We start from the raw sequence: 20,070 nt of genomic DNA, 5'->3' as shown, positions 1-20,070 counted from the left end.
CAACGGATCCTGCAGTCAGTTCCTGCCCTTCCCCACTTTCTAAAGCAGCACTTTTAAGAACAGGGCAGGGAAACATGTAAATACTTTGAACCAAATTCCAGAAGCTGCTGAGCATGGAGAAGTTAAAATGAAACCAAGGTTCCGTCTCTCCAAGGACCTGGCCCCTAGTGCAAAATACGACACTCCCCAGGAATCTGAAATGGCCACTTCATAACTGATGTTGTGGAAGCCAGGAAATAATTAACAAGGATTTGAAGGGATCTTAATGAATGTTAGTTAGTTAGCATGAGTTAGGCTAGCTATGACCCTAATGACGTGATTTGCAGAAGCAAGATAATGTAAGACAGAGTGAACTGTGTGAAAGTTATTACGACCTTGCAATTCAGATAACCAAATATGCAGTCTTGCTTTTTCTAGTAGTGAGACAAATAAGATAGCAAAAAGGCTTATGTATACACAAATGCAAATGTTTTCTCTTTACTGTCTCCATGATTGCTAGCTATTGTCTGTAACAAAGGTATAAATGCTTGCTGTGGTTGTTTACTAATTGAGAGAGACCTGTCCGGGACAAGGGGCAACCCTGTTTCCTAGGACACTCCCTCCCTCTATTGTAATTACTAGAGAAAGAATAAAGTATTTGATTTTGCTGCACCCAAACAAAAAGCGAGAACTGAGTTTTTCTCCGACAATTTGGGGGCTCGTCCGGGATGGCAACGCCCACGAACACACAGACGGCTACTACGGATCGTTCCCCTTCGAACCCCATGGCGCCACAATAGAGGTAAGAGACCTTTTGAAATCTCTATTGGGGTGTCGGAGGAGGACTGTCTGTGGGGACGTCTGTCTCTGTTGGGCTCACGCCATCTGAACGTATTGACTGTGCAGCAGGATCAAATGCAGAGTGGTATTGGGGAGAGGCCCCAATAAGGTTAGTTTATAGCAGTAAACAGTTGGCTGAGTTGGCCAACAAGGTAAATGCATAAGGTAATGCATAGGTAAATGCATTAGAATGCACCAGTGCTGAGGGGTTTTTACCGCCTCAAGAGGGGTTGTCATATCGCCTCATGGTATTGGTCCGGACCAGGTAAAGATGCATCGTGGTTTAAAAAAAAAAAATTTAAAAAGAGATAAAAAAGGGTTAAAAAGAGGCGTGTGTGTGTGTGTGTGTGTTTGTGTGTGTGTGTACACCAGTGTGAGTGATCGTTATCGGAAGACGCCCAGAGTACCCTGTGAAGCGGAAGCTCATGATCAGGACTGCTCTAACGCAAGCCCGGTAACTAGTGGATCTTTAGGAGATCCGACCCACGGTGGGCTGACTCAGCCTGGCATAGTCCGGCGAGGAAGCTGCCTGGGTCTAGGAGTGTGTGAACCCATCTTCCCTCCCCTTTCCCTTCCGTGTGGGCTACTGACAATCTGATCGTCTCACTGGATGCAATTAGAGTAAGCGGCGCCGTCTCCCAGAGACTAGCCGATGCTCTTTGCTGAAGGGAGGTGTAGGAGAGTCGTAGTCTTCCTTGTGAGTCTCTCCTGTGTGAGTACCCTGTAGGGAGAGATCCTTAGATTCTGATCCGCTAGCGCGGACAGGGCACCCCCTCAGTTTGTGTGATTGGAACATGGGGGAGGGACAGTCTAAACTTTCCACCTTACCCCCTAAGGGTACCCCAGCATATTACATGTACGTACATTATGGTCCTAAAACCTGCAGGTATTTAAATGATTGGAATCTGTACACGCGTGAAAATTCATTTAAACAATGCCCATTAGAAGGTACCTTTGAGTTGGATAAACTTACATACCTCAGAGGAACCCTTACTTCACAAGCCTCTGATGCGCAGTGGGAGCAGTTTATGTATTGGTGGGAGGAAGCAACAAAGAGACTCCATGAGTCTCGGGTGCGGAGTCTGAAGGACTCCCAGGAAAAATTGAAAACTGAAGTACAGGATTTAAGACTTAAATGTAAGACATCCAAATGTCTTCCTGCTCGGGCACAGCCCTCTGCTTCTCTTTATCCCCAATTAGTTCAGGCTGAAAGTGAGGAGGAGACTGCTGAGGACATAGTGGATTTTTTTAGCATCATTCCACAGCCGCAGCCAGTTCCTCCCCCTGCTCCCCCTTCTGGGAATATGCAGGCAGTGGTAATATCGCCGCCGCAGATAGCAACTGCACAAGTTGTTCATTCTCCTTCTTCGGAAGAATTCTCTTCTTCACTACTGAATGATTCCAGTAGCCCAATTAACCCTGCTTCTACTGATAACAATGCTGGCTACTTTCTTAGAAGCACGGCACAGGCACTCCAGGCTCCTTTGAGAGACTTGCCTGGAGCTGGAGCTGTAGGAGGGTTAGTTAAGGTACACGCCCCTTGGACACCTGGAGATCTTAGAAACTTGGTGAAAGAATTTCCTAAAATCAGGGAGGAGCCAGTAAAGTTTAGAGAAGAGCTCCAGACAGTGATTCAGTGCTATAATCCATCTTGGGCAGATATTAATCAACTTTTACGAGCTGTACTGCCAGCTGAAGTTCAGCAGCGGCTTATCAGACAGGCAGGTTGGCCTGATGCCGACCCTGGTATTGAGCGTGACTTGACAGAGGCTAGGAACCGTCTCTTAACCTCTATTGCAGAAGTTTGTCCTAAGAAAACAGATTGGACGAAGATTGCTAACTGTAAACAGAACAAAGGGGAGTCCCCTGCTGATTATCTAGATAGACTGACAAAGGTCTTTGAACAGCATTCGGGAATTACTAATCCAGCTGAAAATGCCAGAGAAGCGGTAGGAGCTGCTTTTGTTCAGGGACTCTTACCAAAAGTTCAGCAACCATTGAGAACTATTTGTATTGGCTGGCAAACTAAACCCCTTTCAGAATTGGTGACAGTTGCCAATCATTGTACAGCTTGCATAGAACAGTAGAAAGAAAATAGTGAAACAAAACTTATGGCTTTACAATTACAAACTTATCAGAACAGGGGTCGTGGGGGAATGAGAAGAGGACGGGGACGAGGTCGTGGGCGAGGTATGGGAAGGGGTTCCTCATATCCAGCCCAGAATCCTGCCCCGACTGGGAGCACTGCATGCCACTTTTGTGGTCAGGAGGGACACTGGAGAAATGAGTGTCCAAATCGATTAGCTCAAAACCCTACTCAGTTCCCAAATCCTGAAGCGCCTGTTTTTTCCCCACAGGAAACCCCTTACTAGGACAGCCTGAGGGAACCTAACTGCATCATGAATCCTTTAATTCCTATTAATCAGGAAGGCCCATATGTTGATTGTAAAATTGCTGGAAAATCTGTTACTTGTCTTGTGGATACGGGAGCCAGTAGATCTGCTTTGAGATCCTCAGAGTTTCCCTCTGTTCCTTTGTCAACTTTGTCTGTTAATGCTGTGGGCATTTCAAACTGTCCTGTTTCGCATCCTGTCACAGTACCCCTTGTGGTTTTTCTTGGCCCCCTTGCTGATAAGCATGCGTTTTTGCTCAGCCCTTCCTCTCCCGTGAATTTGCTGGGAAGGGATCTGTTGTGTAAATTAGGTTGTACCATTTATTGTACACCAGATGGCGTATTCTTACAAGTTCCTGATGAGAATACTAACCTGGTGTTGGCCACACTCCATATACCAGAACCAGCTACGTCCAAGACACCTCTCAGCCCTGACCTTGTGCATTTGTTATCACAAGTGCCCCCCCATCTCTGGTCTCGTCATGCAAATGAAGTGGGACAGATTTGGACTGCCGAGCTTGTTAAAATTCTTGTTGACCCTGCTAAAATTTTGCCAAGGATTCCACAATACCCACTGCGTCCTGAAGCAGTGGAAGGAATAGCTCCAGTCATAGAGTCTTTATTACAACAGGGTATTATTGTTCCCACGATTAGTTCTTGTAATACTCCTATCTTTCCTGTAAAGAAGCCAGGAAGGAACACCTATCGGTTTGTTCAAGACCTCCGCGAGATTAATGCTGTGGTTTTGCCTTCTTTTCCTGTGGTTCCAAATCCAGCTACAATTCTTTCTTGTATTCCACCGTCAGCTACTTATTTTACTGTTGTGGATTTGTGTTCAGCTTTTTTTTCTATTCCAATTCACCCAGATAGTCAGTATTTGTTTGCCTTTACTTATAAAGGATGTCAGTATACCTGGACCAGGTTACCCCAAGGGTATACTGAGTCTCCATCCCTGTTTTCTCAGATCCTGAAGAAGGATCTGGATGATGTGGTTTTCCCCGGTAAATCGGTGCTTATACAGTATGTGGATGACCTTTTGCTGGCATCTTTCTCTTTTGAATCTTGTAAAACTGATACTCTGACACTTTTAACTGCTTTAGCTGCCAAAGGTCACAAAGCATCCCAGGAAAAACTCCAACTGTGTCAACCCAAGGTTCATTATCTTGGTCATGATATTTCTCATGGCAAGCGTCATTTATCAAACTCTCATATTTCAGCTATTTTGAATATGCCTAGGCCTGGTACTATTTCTCAAATGCGTACTTTTCTGGGCATGACTGGATACTGCAGACAGTGGATTTTAGGTTATGCAACAGTGATTAAACCCTTACAGGATCTGACTAAGTCTGGTACCCCGAGCCACTTCCTTGGCCCCCAGAGGCTGAGAGCGCTTTTGTTGCTATTAAACAGAGACTATCTAGTGCGCCGGCCCTGGGACTTCCTGATTATTCTAAACCATTTACTCTTTTCTGTCATGAGCGTAATGGGTTTGCTTTGGCTGTACTAACGCAAAAGCACGGAGACAAACACCGTCCCATTGCTTATTACAGTACTGCCCTGGATGCTGTGGCACTAGGATTTCCCCCTTGTTTACGGGCTGTGGCTGCAGCAGCCCTTTCTGTTCAGGTATCTGAATCTATTGTATTAGGCTCCCCTTTGATTGTGGCTGTTCCACATGCTGTAGCTGCGCTGTTGTTAAAATCTAAGACACAGCATTTATCCACTTCTCGTCTTACAAAATATGAGCTCATTTTGCTTTCTTCATCTCATATTACTTTGGCTCGTTGCCCTGTTCTTAATCCAGCCTCTTTGTTGCCTGGGCCTGAAGACGGAGAACCACATGATTGTGTGTTTGTAACATCTGTTATTACTCGTCCTAGAGATGATTTACTGGATGTGCCTTTGCAGAATCCTGATCTCCTTTATTTTGTGGATGGCTCGTGCTTGCGAGATTCTAAGGGTAAATTAGTTGCTGGTTATGCTGTATGTACTACCTATGCTGTTGTTGAAAGTGCTTTCCTTTCTTCAGTGTTTTCCTCTCAAGTAGCTGAACTTGTGGCTTTGACTCGAGCTTGTGTTCTGGCTAGAGATCGAACGATTACTATCTATACAGATTCTCGTTATGCTTTTGGAGTAGTACATGATTTTGGGTTGCTTTGGAAATACAGAGGCTTCCTTACATCCACTGGTTCTCCTATTAAGAATGGTTTTTATGTATCTGCTCTTTTGAATGCTCTTTTGTTGCCTAAAGCTATTGCTGTTGTTAAGTGTACTGCTCACAAGACCCCTCATGATGAAGTTACCCGTGGAAATGCTCTGGCAGACTCTGCAGCCAAAGCAGCGGCCCTTTCCGCACCTCAGGCTGAACATTCTTGTGTACTGATAGAGCAGCCTTCACTGGCCTCCCTTGAGGATCTGGCTAAGATCCAGGAGGCAGCATCGAGAACTGAGACACACTCTTGGAGTGCTGCTGCATGCATTTTACATTCTGATCATCTTTGGCGTGCCCCGGATGGTCGCCTGGTGGCACCGAAGATGTTACTGCCCTATCTTGCTCGCATATACCATGGAATGGCACACGTGAGCAAAGGGGGGATGGTTGCTGCAGTTACCCGAGATTGGTTTGCACCAAGTTTCCCTTCTGTAGCACATTCCTACTGTCAACACTGTGTGATTTGTCAACAGCACAACATTGGTAAAGCTGTTAAAGCTAAGCAGGCAGCCCACCCTCCTCCTTGGGGACCTTTTATAAATATTCAGATTGATTTTATTCAAATGTCTAAATGTTGTGGTTATGAATATGTATTAGTTTTAGTTGATGTATTTACCAATTGGGTTGAAGCTTTTCCCTGCAGGAAAGCAGATGCCAGGACTGTTGTGAAACTTCTGCTTAATGATTTTGTACCACGTTTTGGCATCCCTGTGAGTATCAACAGTGATCGTGGAACTCACTTTACTGGACAGATTGTAAAGGAGTTATGTGCAGCTTTGCAGATCCAACACAACCTTAACTGCCCTCATCACCCACAATCTGCTGGGACAGTGGAACGCCAGAACGGGATTTTAAAAAATAAACTGGCCAAGATTTGTGCTGAAACAAACTTAAAGTGGCCAGATGCCCTTCCTTTGGCACTGATGAGTATGAGAGCCATTCCCAATCGAAAGACTGGACTCAGCCCTCATGAGATTTTGACAGGACGCCCAATGCGACTACCAACTGCACCCCCATTGACCCTAGCTCAGATGGACATTCATTTGATGGATGACATAATGCTTAAGTATTGTCAGGCACTAATGAAATGTGTTAAGTCTTTTTATACACAGGTGAAGGAAGCATTACCGAAGGATCCTGTGCAACCTTGCCACTCGTTGGAACCAGGAGACTGGGTCTACATAAAGGTCCATCAACGAAAGACTGCCCTGGCTCCACGCTGGAAAGGCCCTTTCCAAGTCCTGTTGACTACCAACACCGCTGTGAAGTGTCAAGGACTACCTGCCTGGACCCATGCATCGCACTGCAAAAAGACCCCTCCACCTCGGGAGGACACTCCTACTGATGATCAACGTGCTCCTTCTTCTAGCCCTGCTGTACCTGCTGGACAGCGGAAGAAGAGGACAAGGTGACGTACTGGCAACCTCTCCCTTGTCCTCTGACAAACCTACTGTGCCTTTGGATTTTTCTAAGGGAATTCCAACATTACAGACATCTTCCCTTTATCATGCTAGACCACAATTGTTTTGGGGGAAGACAAGAAGATACATTCGTTCTGCAGAAACCTCCAATGTCCAGGGATTCCTGACTGAGAGAGACATTAAGAACTGGCCCTGGTGGAAGAAACGAAGCATCGTTAATTGGCAAGGAGGGTCCATGGGGAGGATGCATGTGGGATTGGGTGATTCACCGAGATATCTGGGAAGTGAGACCGCCTGATTCTCCAAATCGATTTTTAGTTAGTGCTCCTAGGATTACAGCTGATGTTTGGATGGGGTTAGGTACTCTATGGACATTTTGGCCGTTAGAACCACCACAGCTTCAGTGTGTACGGAAACTGGAGCCAGGGGAAGTTGTCACTGTTTATGACAATATTTGCTGGGAGGGTAGAGGTCAAGGAACTACCCTTACAGGACACCCACTTTTTCAGGCTCATGATAGCTGTGTGTACGTTAATGCCACCACATTACAAGATATACATATTAATCTTACCACTGCTGCAGGCAATCATATCATTTACTGGCCTGCAGATAGAATGTTGCAAGTAGCTCTTAGATTTCAGGTATATTTTAATTGGACTAGAGTAGTGCCTGATCGGTTTCAGAATTTGCTTTCATTGTTACCGGAGGTTCACAGAATCTCTGAGTTGCAAGGGCAAATTCACATGCTTCAGAATATATATCATGCTGAACAGAATGCCTTTCATACAGCTTATAGAGTGTCTACTTTATGTACTAAGTATGATGTCTTGTGCTTTGTAACCAAAACTGTACGTCAACCCCATTATTTTATTCCTATGGGAATGTTATTGTTTGTAGTGTTGTTAGTTGGTGTAGGATTATGTTGTTGTTGTAAAAAATGTAATGGTAGTAATAATACCTTTCATGTTCATGCTAATCATGCATTGTCATTACATCCCATGACAACCCCTAAGGTTGATGTAGAATCTGAAATCCATGATTTAATGCAAATTGAGATTTGAAATATTTGTGGTACTAGAAGTACAAAAGGGGGGAGTGTGGAAGCCAATAAATAATTAACAAGGATTTGAAGGATCTTAAATGTATGTTAGCTAAGTTAGCATGAGTTAGACTGGCTGTGACCCTAATGATGTGAAATTTGTAGAAGCAAGATAATGTGGTACAGAGTGAACTGTGTGAAAAGTCATTACGACCTTGCAATGTGCAGTCTTGTTTTTTTCTAGTAGTGAAGACAAATAAGATAGCGAAGAAGCTTATGTATAAACAAATGCAAATGTTTTCTTTTTACTGTCTCCAGGATTGCTAGCTATTGTCTGTAACAAAGGTATAAATGTTTGCTGTGATTGTTTACTAATTGAGAGAGATCTGTCCGGGACAAGGGGCAACCCTATTTCCTAGGACATTCCCTCCCTCTTGTAATTACTAGAGAAAGAATAAAGTATTTGATTTTGCTGCACCCAAACAGAAAGCGAGAACTGAGTTTTTCTTCGACAGGAAGGAGCAGGGGTTGGATGAGGTGGTGGGGGGCAGTCAGGGACAGAGAGAAGGGGTGGTTGGATGGGGCAGAGGTTCCAGGGGGGCATCAAGAATGAGAGGAGGGGTTTGATGGGGCGGCAGGGGGCAGTCAGGGGACGGGGGGATGGGTCAGGGGTCCCCGGGGGGGGTTTCACGGAGCATGGGGGGTTGGATGGGGCACGACCCCTGGGGGGGCATGACCCCCTCGTGAGGTGAGGAGGAGGGAACCTGTTGTTAATATTTTGGCAGCTCATCACTGGCTCCCACCCTCCTGTACATTTACTGCTTCTCTCCCTCCAAGCAGAACCCACCACCAGCTCCCTGATAATCCCTTACCTGACCCAGCTCCATTGCAGCCATTTCCTTCCCCCTGGGAGGATGGGATGATCTGGAGCAAAACGTGGACGTTATTCTGTAACCTGCCAGGGCGAGAAGGGCAATGTGAGAGAATGCAGACAGGGTTTCTGTCCTTTCCACATGTCGATTCCCCCCAGCATTGTTCCCTGCTAATGGACATTCTAGGTTCTGCCACACTGTGAAGCACAGAGTGACCTTATTCCAGTACAGGCCTAGCCCCCTCCCACCAGGGTGTGACCCTCTGACACATGGTGAAACCCTCCCAGCAGCAGAGTCTCTCTCTTACACTTATCAAGTTTGCGGGCGATACTAAGCTGGGAGGGGTTGCAAGGACTTTGGAGGATAGAACTGAAATTCAAAATGATCTGGACAAACTGGAGAAATGGTCTGAAGTAAATAGCATGAAATTCAATAAGGACAAATGCATAGTACACCGCTTAGCAAGTATCATTTTGGGATGTCTTAGCAGCAGTATTGTAAGCAAGACACGAGAAGAAATTCTTTTGCTCTACTCCGCACTGATTAGGTCTCAACTGAAGTAGTGTGTCCAGTTCTGGGGGCCACATTTCAAGAAAGATGTGGACAAATTAGAGAAAGTCCAGAGAAGAGCAACAAAAATGACTAAAGATCTAGAAAACATGACCTATGAGGGAAGATTGAAAAAAACTGGGGAAGACTCAGAGGGGACGATCACAGTTTTCAAGTACATAAAAGGTTGTTACAAAGATGCCGGAGAAAAATTGTTCTTCTTAACCTATGAGGCTAGGACAAGAAGCAATGGGCTTAAATTACAGCAAGGGCGGTTTAGGATGGAGATTAGGAAAAAAAAACTCCCTGTCAGGGTGGTTAAGCACTGGAATAAATTGCCCAGGGAGCTTGTGGAATCTCCATCACTGGGGATATTTAAGAGCAGGCTGGGACAAACACCTGTCAGGGATTGTCTAGATAATACTGAGTCCTCCCTTGAGTGCAGGGGACTGGCCTAGATGACCTCTCGAGGTCCCTTCCAGTTCTATGATTCTAAGAACCAAAGGCCAGAGACGAGCAGAATCAAAGGAGTCACTCTGGGGATTCTCCCTGTCACTGTCCCCAAGGCAGCTCTCTCAGGTTTACAAAGCTGTTTGATGCTTTAGCCTTTGTAGAGTCTCTCCTGGCAGTGCCCCCTTCTTGGGCTGGGCCTAGTTTTAGCCTTTGGCAAGTGTGACCCCGGGGGCTCTGAGACTGGGCCTTCTTGCCTCAGCACATCTTGTTTCTTTCTGTGGCTCCCCAGTGAGTCCAAATGAGTACATACTCCTCATACAGACTGTGGACATAAGAACATAAGAGCTGCCCACTGCATCAGAGCAATGGTCCATCTAGCTCAGTGGCCAATGCCAGGTGCTTCAGAGGCAATGACCAGAACAGGGAATCATCCAGTGATCCACCCCGTCACCCATTCCCAGCTTCTGGCAAACAGAGGCTAGAGACACCATCCCTGCCCAGCCTGCCTGTGACACTGGCAGATGAGGTGTTAGCTCTTGCAAAAGCCCCCATGTCTTCATTGAACAGGGACAAACGCATCGCTGGAATCAGTCTGACTCACCTGTGTTAGTATTAGGTATTAGGATTATAAGAATGCGCTTACACTTCATTGAATGCTTGTGAGTTGCTGCCTAGGTTAACATCTGACTAGTTGCATTGTGAGCCTCTGTGGCTCTGTAAATCACCAGACAGGAGAGAGACTTTACCTAGGTGAAGTGCTGACTGGCAACCGAATGCATTACACCCTGCCTGGCAGGAAAGGTTCATCAACACCAGATAGACTATTATGGGATGTTAAAGATGACAAAAGACTGTTGTTGTGCTCTTGACTTCCCATTAGCTGACTTTGCAGCTCAGAGCACATGGCAGGAAGGGGATAAAAAAACCCATGCAGAAGGAACTGATTATCTGTATGCTGCTTGGACTCAGGGGGTGGGGGGAGTTTCTAGGCATAAGCACGAGATCCCCAGCTGATTAGCCTGGGTTAGTCCTAAAGAATATGCAGAGCTTGCTTATTATAGAAACTTCTATTACCTTTTGAAATTTAAGACTGTAACTCGTCTGCATCTATAGGATTACCTGCTTTAACTTTGTAAACAACTCTCCTTTCCTTTTAAATAAGTCTTAATACAGGTTATTACAGGACTGGCTACAAGTATTGTCTTTGTTGTGAGATCTAAGATTCAATTGATCTCAGTAAGTGACTGGTCCTTTGGCATGAGGTCAGGCTTGCCAAAGCCCTGGCTGGGATGATTTAGTTGGGGATTGGTCCTGCTTTGAGCAGGGGGTTAGACTAGATACCTCCTGAGGTTCCTTCCAGCCCTGATATTCTAGGATTCTATGACTGTCAGGAACCTGAACATTGCTGTGATTCGTGGGGTAAGGCAGTGGTTCTCAACTAGGGGTCCTGGGCCCCCTGGGGGCCACTAGCAGGTTTCAGGGCAGGGGCCAAGCAAGGGCAGCATTAGACTCACTGAGGCCCAGGGCAGAAAGCTCCAGTCCCAGCGCGTGGGGCTGAAGTCCAGGGCCCTGAGCCCCACCACCCGGGGCTGAAGCCAAAGCAATGTAGATTTGTGGGGTCCCTGTGGCACGGTGCCCCGAGAGAGGAAGAAAGTGCCCTGAGGACGCAGCCAGAGGGCTGAGCCCTGACACACGACTGGCTCAGAGGGTCTCTGCAGTCAGGAAGGGCTCGCAGCGAGGGAAGCCTGGCAACTGATGGTTGGAGGGGTGAAGAGGTTTGGGGTACGGTGGGGGAAGAAGCGTCTGGGACTGGATAACCTGGGGCTGGGCAGTCTCCATAGGGGACACTTGCTCCTCCTGTGCCCTTTCCACACTCTCTTGCGAGTCGAGAATGACCCCCCTGTCCCCACCCCAGTGGCAGCCGTGTCTCAGGACTCTCCCCAGTTGCACCCACTAACTCTCCTCCCATTTGGGGTACAGCTCGGGGCAACAAATTACCACCAAGATGAACCCAGCTGGCTGCTGCCTGTTCTGGTGCCACAGGGGCCTCTGGTGGGTGAAAGGCAGAACTGTAGCACTTCTCAGGCAGAACGTATCTTCTTCAAGCCTAAAAAAAGAAATTCTGCGCTGGACGTGAATTCTGTGCGTACGCAGCGGTGCAGAATTCCCACATGAGTAACTCACACCTGGCACAAACATAACCTGCTCACTCCCATCTCTTCTCCCTATGTGTTGAGTCCCAGAGGTGCTGCTGTCATTAATGCACACAGGCTTTCACTCCCGTTAGTGCTGGCAAGACCCAATCCAGTGTGTGGAAGCCAGTAAATAATTAACAAGGTTTTGAAGAGATCTTAATGAATATTAGTTAGCATGAGTTAGGTTAACTGTGACCCTGGTGACGTGAGGAAGCAAGATAATGTAAGACAGAGTGAATTGTGTGAAAGTTATTACGACCTTGCAATATGCAGTCTTGCAGTCTTGTTTTTCTAGTGAGATAGCAGAAAAGCTTATGTATAAACAAAATGTATTTGTTGCTTTTTACTGTCTGTATTATTGCTAGAAATTGTCTGAAACAATGGTATAAAGGCTTGATGTAATTGTTTACCAGTTGAGAGACCTGTCCAGGACCCTGTGTCCTATGGCACTCTCTCCCTCCATTGTAATTACTGGAGAAATAATAAAGTATTTAATTTTGCTGCACCCAAACAAAAAGCGAGAACAAGTTTTCTTTGACAATTTGGGGGCTCGTCCGGGATGGCAACGCCCACGGACCCACAGACAACTACTACGGATCATTCCCCTTCGAACCCCATGGCACCACATGAGAGGTATGAGACCTTTTGAAATCTCTATTGGGGTATCGGAGGAGGACTGTCCCTGAGGACGTCTGTCTCTCTGTTGGGCTCACGCCATCTGAACTTATTGACCGTGCAGCAGGATCAGATGCAAAGTGGTATTGGGGAGAGGCCCCAATAAGGTTAGTTTATAGCAGTACTGGGAACTGCTGAGTTGGCCAAGGAAATGCATAAGGTAATGCATAGGTAAATGCATTAGAATGCACCGGTGCTGAGGGGTTTTTACCGCCTCAAGAGGGGTTGTCATACCGCCTCATGGTATTGGTCCGGACCAGGTAAAGATGCATCATGGTTAAAAAAAAAAAAAAAAAGGAAAAAGGAAGAAAAAGAGGCCTTGGTGTGTGTGTGTGTACACCAGTGTGAGTGGCTAGCCCGGTAACTAGTGGATCTTTAGGAGATCCGACCCACGGTGGGCTGACTCAGCCTGGCATAGTCCGGCGAGGAAGCTGCCTGGGTCTAGGAGTGTGTGAACCCATCTTCCCTCCCCTTTCCTTGTGAGTCTCTCCTGTGTGAGTGGAAAATGGGTAAGGGACTGTCTAAATATTCCACCTCACCCCCTAAGGGTGCCCCAGCATATTACATGTACGTACATTATGGTCCTAAAACCTGCAGGTATTTAAATGATTGGAATCTGTATACGCGTGAAAATTCATTTAAACAATGCCCATTAGAAGGTACCTTCAATCTAGATAAGATCATATATCTCAGTGGAGCTTTAATCACAGAGAAAAACCTCTGACACAGTGTGAGCAATTTGTCTAGGAACGGGTTAATTTGAAATTCGGCTTAGCCCTGAGATAAAGGAGAAGTTGTTTTGTCTTCAAGGTCATGAATTAGTGCGGACTATGCTAAGTGCAAAGAAAACTGCTTTCAGCCCCAGCTGCTTGTGGAAAATAGAGGCACTACAAGTTACAGAATTGGAATTATATTTGCAAAGCTTAACTTCCCAGTGAGACATGTGTGAGTATTAAAGTGGTTTAAGGCTTGGGGCATTCATATTTTTCCTGTGTGAGGTGGGAGCATTCCCAATACTCTCCATTGTTGTTTTATTATTTTTAATGAAGCTTTAAAATTTGGATATATGGTGTGATTTCTCTATCTACCCCCCCCAGTCCTGCAATGTCAGTTTGATCACCTGACATAAGGGATAATTGGTAACAGAAATTTGTCACAGTTTGGTGAGCAATAGAGAATTGGGAAGCCCTGTAGAATTTACACCATCTATCTGTTTTACCCTTGTTATTTTATGTTTGCTTTGTTTGGTATTGTTTGGTATTATATGATAAGGATTGTATGGTTAAAGGTGAGCCCTAATAGAATAAGGAGACACTATTTGGTTTTGGTGCACTATTTAGCTTTGGCTCTGTTTTGTTTAACCGGTTACTGATGTTTTTCTGCTCTGTTCATTTGGGCGTTGGGTGTGTGAGCGGAACTGAACTTCTCGTTCGTAATTCCTCAGGGTGGAAGCCATGTGTGCGATGAAGCTCTGAGGTTGTATTGAGATAATTCTGTCCCCCCCCCCCCCCTGTAACGGACAATGTACTAGAAGTGGAAAAATCTGGCTTAGACTGTAATTTTCTCTGCTCTCTGTGTACTTTTCTTTTTTGTTTAAGTGTCAGCAGACAAATGGGTGGGTCTCTGGGTAGACCCCCAAAGGGGTTTGGATTATGTGTTAAGTAAATGGCCTTTACCCAATGGCCATGTATTTTTGCCCAGGTGGCAAGCCTTACTAGGGAGGACTCGAGTAGTTTGGGAGTAAAATTGTTTTAGGGACAAGACCAGAAGGGTGAGGGCTAGTTGTGAAGCCCACCCTCCTAGCTAAACTGGTAGTGCCTAGGATAGGGACGATTCAGCGAGAAAAAAGGATCGGGCCCAGGCAGGCGGGCAACAGACAGAGAGATTTGGAAAACAGGTTGGAAACTTTTGAGGGTGTAGTGGAAAGAAGGAGTAAGTGAATATAAGCATGAGGATTTCAAATACTCAGAAGGATATTTGGAATGGTGATTTGCATTGGTAAAGTGGCTGTTGGAAGGAAAAAGCAATTGATTTTTAAGGGAAAATGAAAAATTGACTCTGTGTTTGCTGGGGGGAACAGCACTTGAACTTTGTGAAAAAGCTAAAGAGAACAGTTTTTTGGTGTCTTTGACATGTTTGTGAATGAATTCAGGCAAAGAAATTATTAGATTGCACTCATTTGGCTACGAACGATTTTGTTAAATCAGTTGAAGAATGTATACAGTGCTATGTAATGAAATTTTATTAGGCCCTACAGGCACTATACGTGGGGATGTTTTCTTTCAGTGTTTAAAAGCAGGAGTTAACAGTAAGAGAGAAAAAAAAAAAGCAAGCCGGAGAGCATCTGTGTTAATGCAAATTAACTAACTGATAAGGTAGAGGCCGCTGAACCAGGGCTGTCTAAGAAGCACATACGAGAAAATATGGGGTAATTCCTCTGTTTTGCCTAGAATCAACAACAGTATTTGTATATTTTAAGTATTTAACTGCCCCGAAGGGGTGGACCTCTGTTTTTGTCTTTCAGATAATCAAAGAACATTAATGCCAGCTGCACAGCATTCAACGTACTATGATTTACTGGCAGTCACAATTATGTTGTGTGTTCTATGTTCTGTTTTGTGGTGTTTTGTCTCGTGGCAAAAAAAAATTATTGTGTTTAATATTTTCATGAGATGGTCTGATTTGACATCAAGCGAAAATGTTGCATTGCAATGCAGATACTTGTTTTGTTCAACTTAGAATACAAAGTGTTTGGTTACATCAGAAAAATGTGATATACTAAAGTCTAATACATTTTCTTCAGTAAGAGAAAGAAACTACATTGGCCAAATCTTTTAATTGAGAATTGTTGTTAAAATCATACTGACAGTCTTTGGAAGCAAGGACATGAAAAGTTAACCCACTCCCCATATTGTACAAGGGATCCTTCTGGCTACCTCAGACTTTTAGCCCGAGGGCTGGGGATGGTGGATAGCTATTGGACTAGAAGTTATATTAAGTGAACTTCTCAAAGTGGGTGTGCTTGTCCTGGCTTGTTCTTCCAAAGTTCTGTAATCAGGAGAATTTTAGTGAAAGGGTATATGTGGCATACATTGAATGATAATACTTCTGTACTGTATAACAGTACTGTTTATGTGTTCATGGTATGAAAAAGGTGTATAATTGAAGAGTAAAAGTTTCCTTTGTAGGTTAAATGGAAAAAACAACCAGAGAATGGCTAACATGCGCTGGCCCCAGTCAAGGACACCGCTTGGCTGCCTACCAAGGGAAGGGGGGGGGAATGGTTGCTGCAATTACACGAGATTGGTGTGCAGCGGCCAGCCCACTCTCCTCCTTGGGGACCTTTTGTAGATATTCAGATTGATTTTTCGATGTCTACATGTTGTGGTTATGGATATGTATTTGTTTTAGTTGATGTATTTACCAATTGGGTTAAAGCTTTTCCCTGCAGAAAAGCAGGTGTCAGGACTGTTGTGACATTTTGCTTAAAGATTTTGTGCCACGTTTTGCCATCCCTGTGGGTATCAACAGTGATCGTGGAATTCATTTTTACTGGACAGATTGTAAAGGAGTTATGTGCAACTCACTGCCCTCACCACCCACAGTTGGGACAGTGGAACGCCAGAACGGGATTTTAAAGAATAAACTGGCCCAGATTTGTGCTGAAACGAACTTAAGGTGGCCGGATGCCCTTCTTTTGGCACTGAGGTGTATGAGAGCCATTCCCAATCGAACGACTGGACTCAGCCCTCATGAAATTTTGACAGGACGCCCAATGTGACTACCAACTGCACCCCCACTAACCCCGGCTCAGATGGACATTCAATTGCTGGATAACATAATGCTTAAGTATTGTCAGGCACTAATGAAATGTGTTAAGTCTTTTTATGCACAGGTGATGGAAGCACTACCAAAGGATCCTGTGCAACCTTGCCACTCGTTGGGACCAGGAGCCTGGGTCTACATAAAGATCCATCAGCGAAGGACTGCCTTGGCTCCACGCTGGAAAGGCCCTTTCCCAGTCCTGCTGACTACCGACACCGCTGTGAAGTGCCACAGACTGACTGCTTGGTCCCAGGATTCTCACTGCAAAAAGACCCCTCCACATCAGGAGAATTTTCCTATTGATGATTAGCCTATTCTTTCTTCTAGTTCTACTGTGCTTCTGGACAGCAGGAAAAAAGCTCCCTTGTCCACTGACAGACCAACTGTGCCTTTAGACTTTTCTAGAAAAAGCAAAGCCATTACAGGGTGATATGTGCTGGAAATCTCTCCCCTGTAGGATGCTAAACCTTGATTGTTTTGGGAAAGAAGAAGAAGCACTCACTCCACTGACATTGCCAAAGTCCAGGAATTCCTGACTGAAAAGGACACTGAGAACTGACCCTGGTGAAGAAACAAAAAATTACATACTGGCAGGAAGAAATTTGTGGGACCCATGCTTGGGACTGTGGTATTAATTGGATTTTGGGGTTTATTCTACAGGCTGCGCCCTGTGTTCTGGATAAATCCTTCAGTATGTATTGCCCTCCCTAATTGGATTTTAACTGACAAGTGACAAGTGACAGGACTGAACCCTTATTTTCCTATCACATGGGACAGTCTCAGCTGAGGGGGAGGTGAGATGGGGAGGGGGTACAGAGGGGAAAGTTGTTGTACCCATGTTGGTCCCAGGATAGCAAAGAGGTATTTTTAATTGGTTCTAAAAAAATTACCTCACCCACCTTGTCTCTCCAAGAGATCTGAAAGTGGCAGGAGGAGACAAACAGGAAGACAGAACTCAGGACTCTAAACCAAACATTTCAAACCCCTGGAAGAAGCTACATTTTCCTTCTGCCCCTGGGTATGTTTGTATCCTATATGAGGGACCATCCCATTCCCCTCACAGCAGCAACGGGACACTGCAGACAGCCCCAGATGGTCTTTCTACACCTGGACTGATCTGCAGATTGACAAATCAGGGCAACTCTAGCACAGCTTGGGGACTGTGGGCAGGGGGAGCAGTTCTGGAGCTGGGCCTCTGTCCTCTCCAGGTCCCATGGCAGATGGCTCTGGCAGCATCAAGTGGGTCCATCACTGCAGGGGAAGGTTGGGGTAGTGTCTGAGATCAGGGTGAGAATTGGAGAGGGGGTCCATGCTCAAGAATGGGGGATGGAATTCACCTCCCCACCCCTCTCCAGAGCTCAGCAACTAGGGCTTTACCCAGTTAAATGAATTTCACTCTGGGTGACTTTGAGTCAGTCACTGAAAGATCCTTATGCCTTCAGTTCCACACTGGCCACAGGAGTTTACTAGTCCTCCCTCCCCAGACTGCTGGTGGCAGCCAGGGATAATTAGTGGGTTATGGGAATTAGAAGATGAAAATTCACTAAGAACAATGATATTTGTGTGTTTATTATTAAATCCCCAGACACCCACCAATCCCCGTCCTCCTTCCGATGAGCTATAAATATCTAAGGGACTCGGCTACTGATCCTGCAGTCAGTTCCTGCCCTTCCCCACTTTCTAAAGCAGCACTTTTAAGAACAGGGCAGGGAAACGTGTAAATACTTTGAACCAAATTCCAGAAGCTGTTGAGCATGGAGAAGTTAAAATGAAACCAAGGTTCCATCTCTCCAAGGACCTGGCCCCTAGTGCAAAATAAGACACTCCCCAGGAATCTGAAATGGCCACTTCATAACTGATGTTATTAATCTGTTCACTTCTGGGAATTACCACTAAGAGAAACAACCCAGTGACGGTGATATCCTGAGGAAAAGATCTCGTGTGTCTTTAGATCAGAACGATATCACTAAAATGCCTAATTCGTAGCCCTACGGCAATTGTCTGGTGTCACTACAGGGCAGAATTAAGGCTGGTGCCTTAGTTGTGAATTCCCATCCCCTAGCATATTGCAATTGCTGTTAAGTGGGTTTGACAAAATTCATTGTGTCTATTTCTTTCTTTTAATTTCAATAGAGAGCGATATTTATTTTTAAGCCCTTTTTTCAATGTTTACAATTTCAATGTTCAGAGCTGTGGGAAGTTATGGGGGTCGTCACACAATTATTTAATAACAGTAACTGTTGAGAGTCCAAAAGCCAAATCATATAACTGTTCAAAGAGAAATTGTCAATGTCACACCTAAAATATACAGTGTAAATATCCTTAAATCAAACTCCACTTTCTCTAGAAGCATTTCTGTATATTACCTATATAAATATTTTTTCATCTGTGTGTGTGTGTACAGTGAAATTAACATTTACTGCAATTTATTCATAAAAATCCAATCCTTTCAAGCATAATTTTAAGTAATGAAGTACTTGAAGTCTTTCGCTTCCTAGACTGGAATGTTTCACTTCAGGATAATTACACCCTCCCTGTGATGTATTTCATTCTCAGTACCGTAACCCTCTTGTGATGTAGCTCCTGTCTGCGAGCTCTGCTGAAGCCAGTGGCATTATGATCAGGTGACACACTGACATGAGCAGAGACATGGGGGAGGGGGGAGGATGAGGTAACATGGAGGCTACCAGAGTTGAATGTGGCCGTTAGAGCAAACGCTCTCTCAGCCTCTCCTCTCTCCCACCTCCCAGAGTCAGTAATTCTGAATCGTTCCCTGAAATCTAAATAGCCCTAGTATGAGAGACAATGATTAACGCAGGTACCTCAGGGGCTGCAGCGCCAACCCCCTACCTGGATGAGGAGGGTGAAGAATTGCAGTAGAAATGGGTTAGGCTGGGAGAGGGCACAGCTGATGGGGGACTGGGAGCTGAGTTGACCAAGAGGCCAGAACTCATGGGGGGTTTGGGAGAAGAAGTCAACAGGACGGGGTAGAGGCACTTCAGTGTATTTTCCCCATTAACCATTCTGCCATGTATTTAATTTAGAAACTTTTCATTCACATCTAAACACCTTGGAGCTAAGCTGGGCTGATGCATTTCCACTTACAGTGGTACAGTTGTAATTAGGTGCTTAATCAGATGCTCATGCAGCACAAAGCAGTCAATAATGGGTGTGCTTCCATTCATTAACTTGACCGTGTGCTGTGCATCGCTTTGAAAAAAAGATGCTGTGAGGGAGTGTCAACATATTAGGCATTAAGAAATGGTAAGTAGGTGTCAGTTCATTTCTCATGCGTTTCTCTCCTAATTTTAATGTCAGTTTTGAATCAATATTAATACCATGTTGTTTTAACAGCAGTAGGGTCCATTTGTATAATTGTTTGCAAGATTTCATTGGATATTGTGACCCAGCCGTCTTCACCTTTTATTTTGAGGTTCCTAAATACACCCCAGCGCACCTCTCCTGACAGACTGCAGGCCCTGGCCGGTGACATGCTCCTTAGAGAGCAAACACCTGACGAGCCCTTTCGCCCTAAAATGCGCATTTGGCTCTTTGATGTTGCTTTATCTGCCCCACCAGAAAACACTGTAGGGAACCCGGTCATTACAGCCGACCGTC

The sequence above is a fragment of the Mauremys mutica genome, unplaced genomic scaffold (assembly GCF_020497125.1).
Source record: "Mauremys mutica isolate MM-2020 ecotype Southern unplaced genomic scaffold, ASM2049712v1 000524F_np12_subseq_1:157659_obj, whole genome shotgun sequence".
In the NCBI taxonomy this organism is placed as follows: Eukaryota; Metazoa; Chordata; order Testudines; family Geoemydidae; genus Mauremys; species Mauremys mutica.
Note: the sequence above shows the minus strand (reverse complement) of the source record.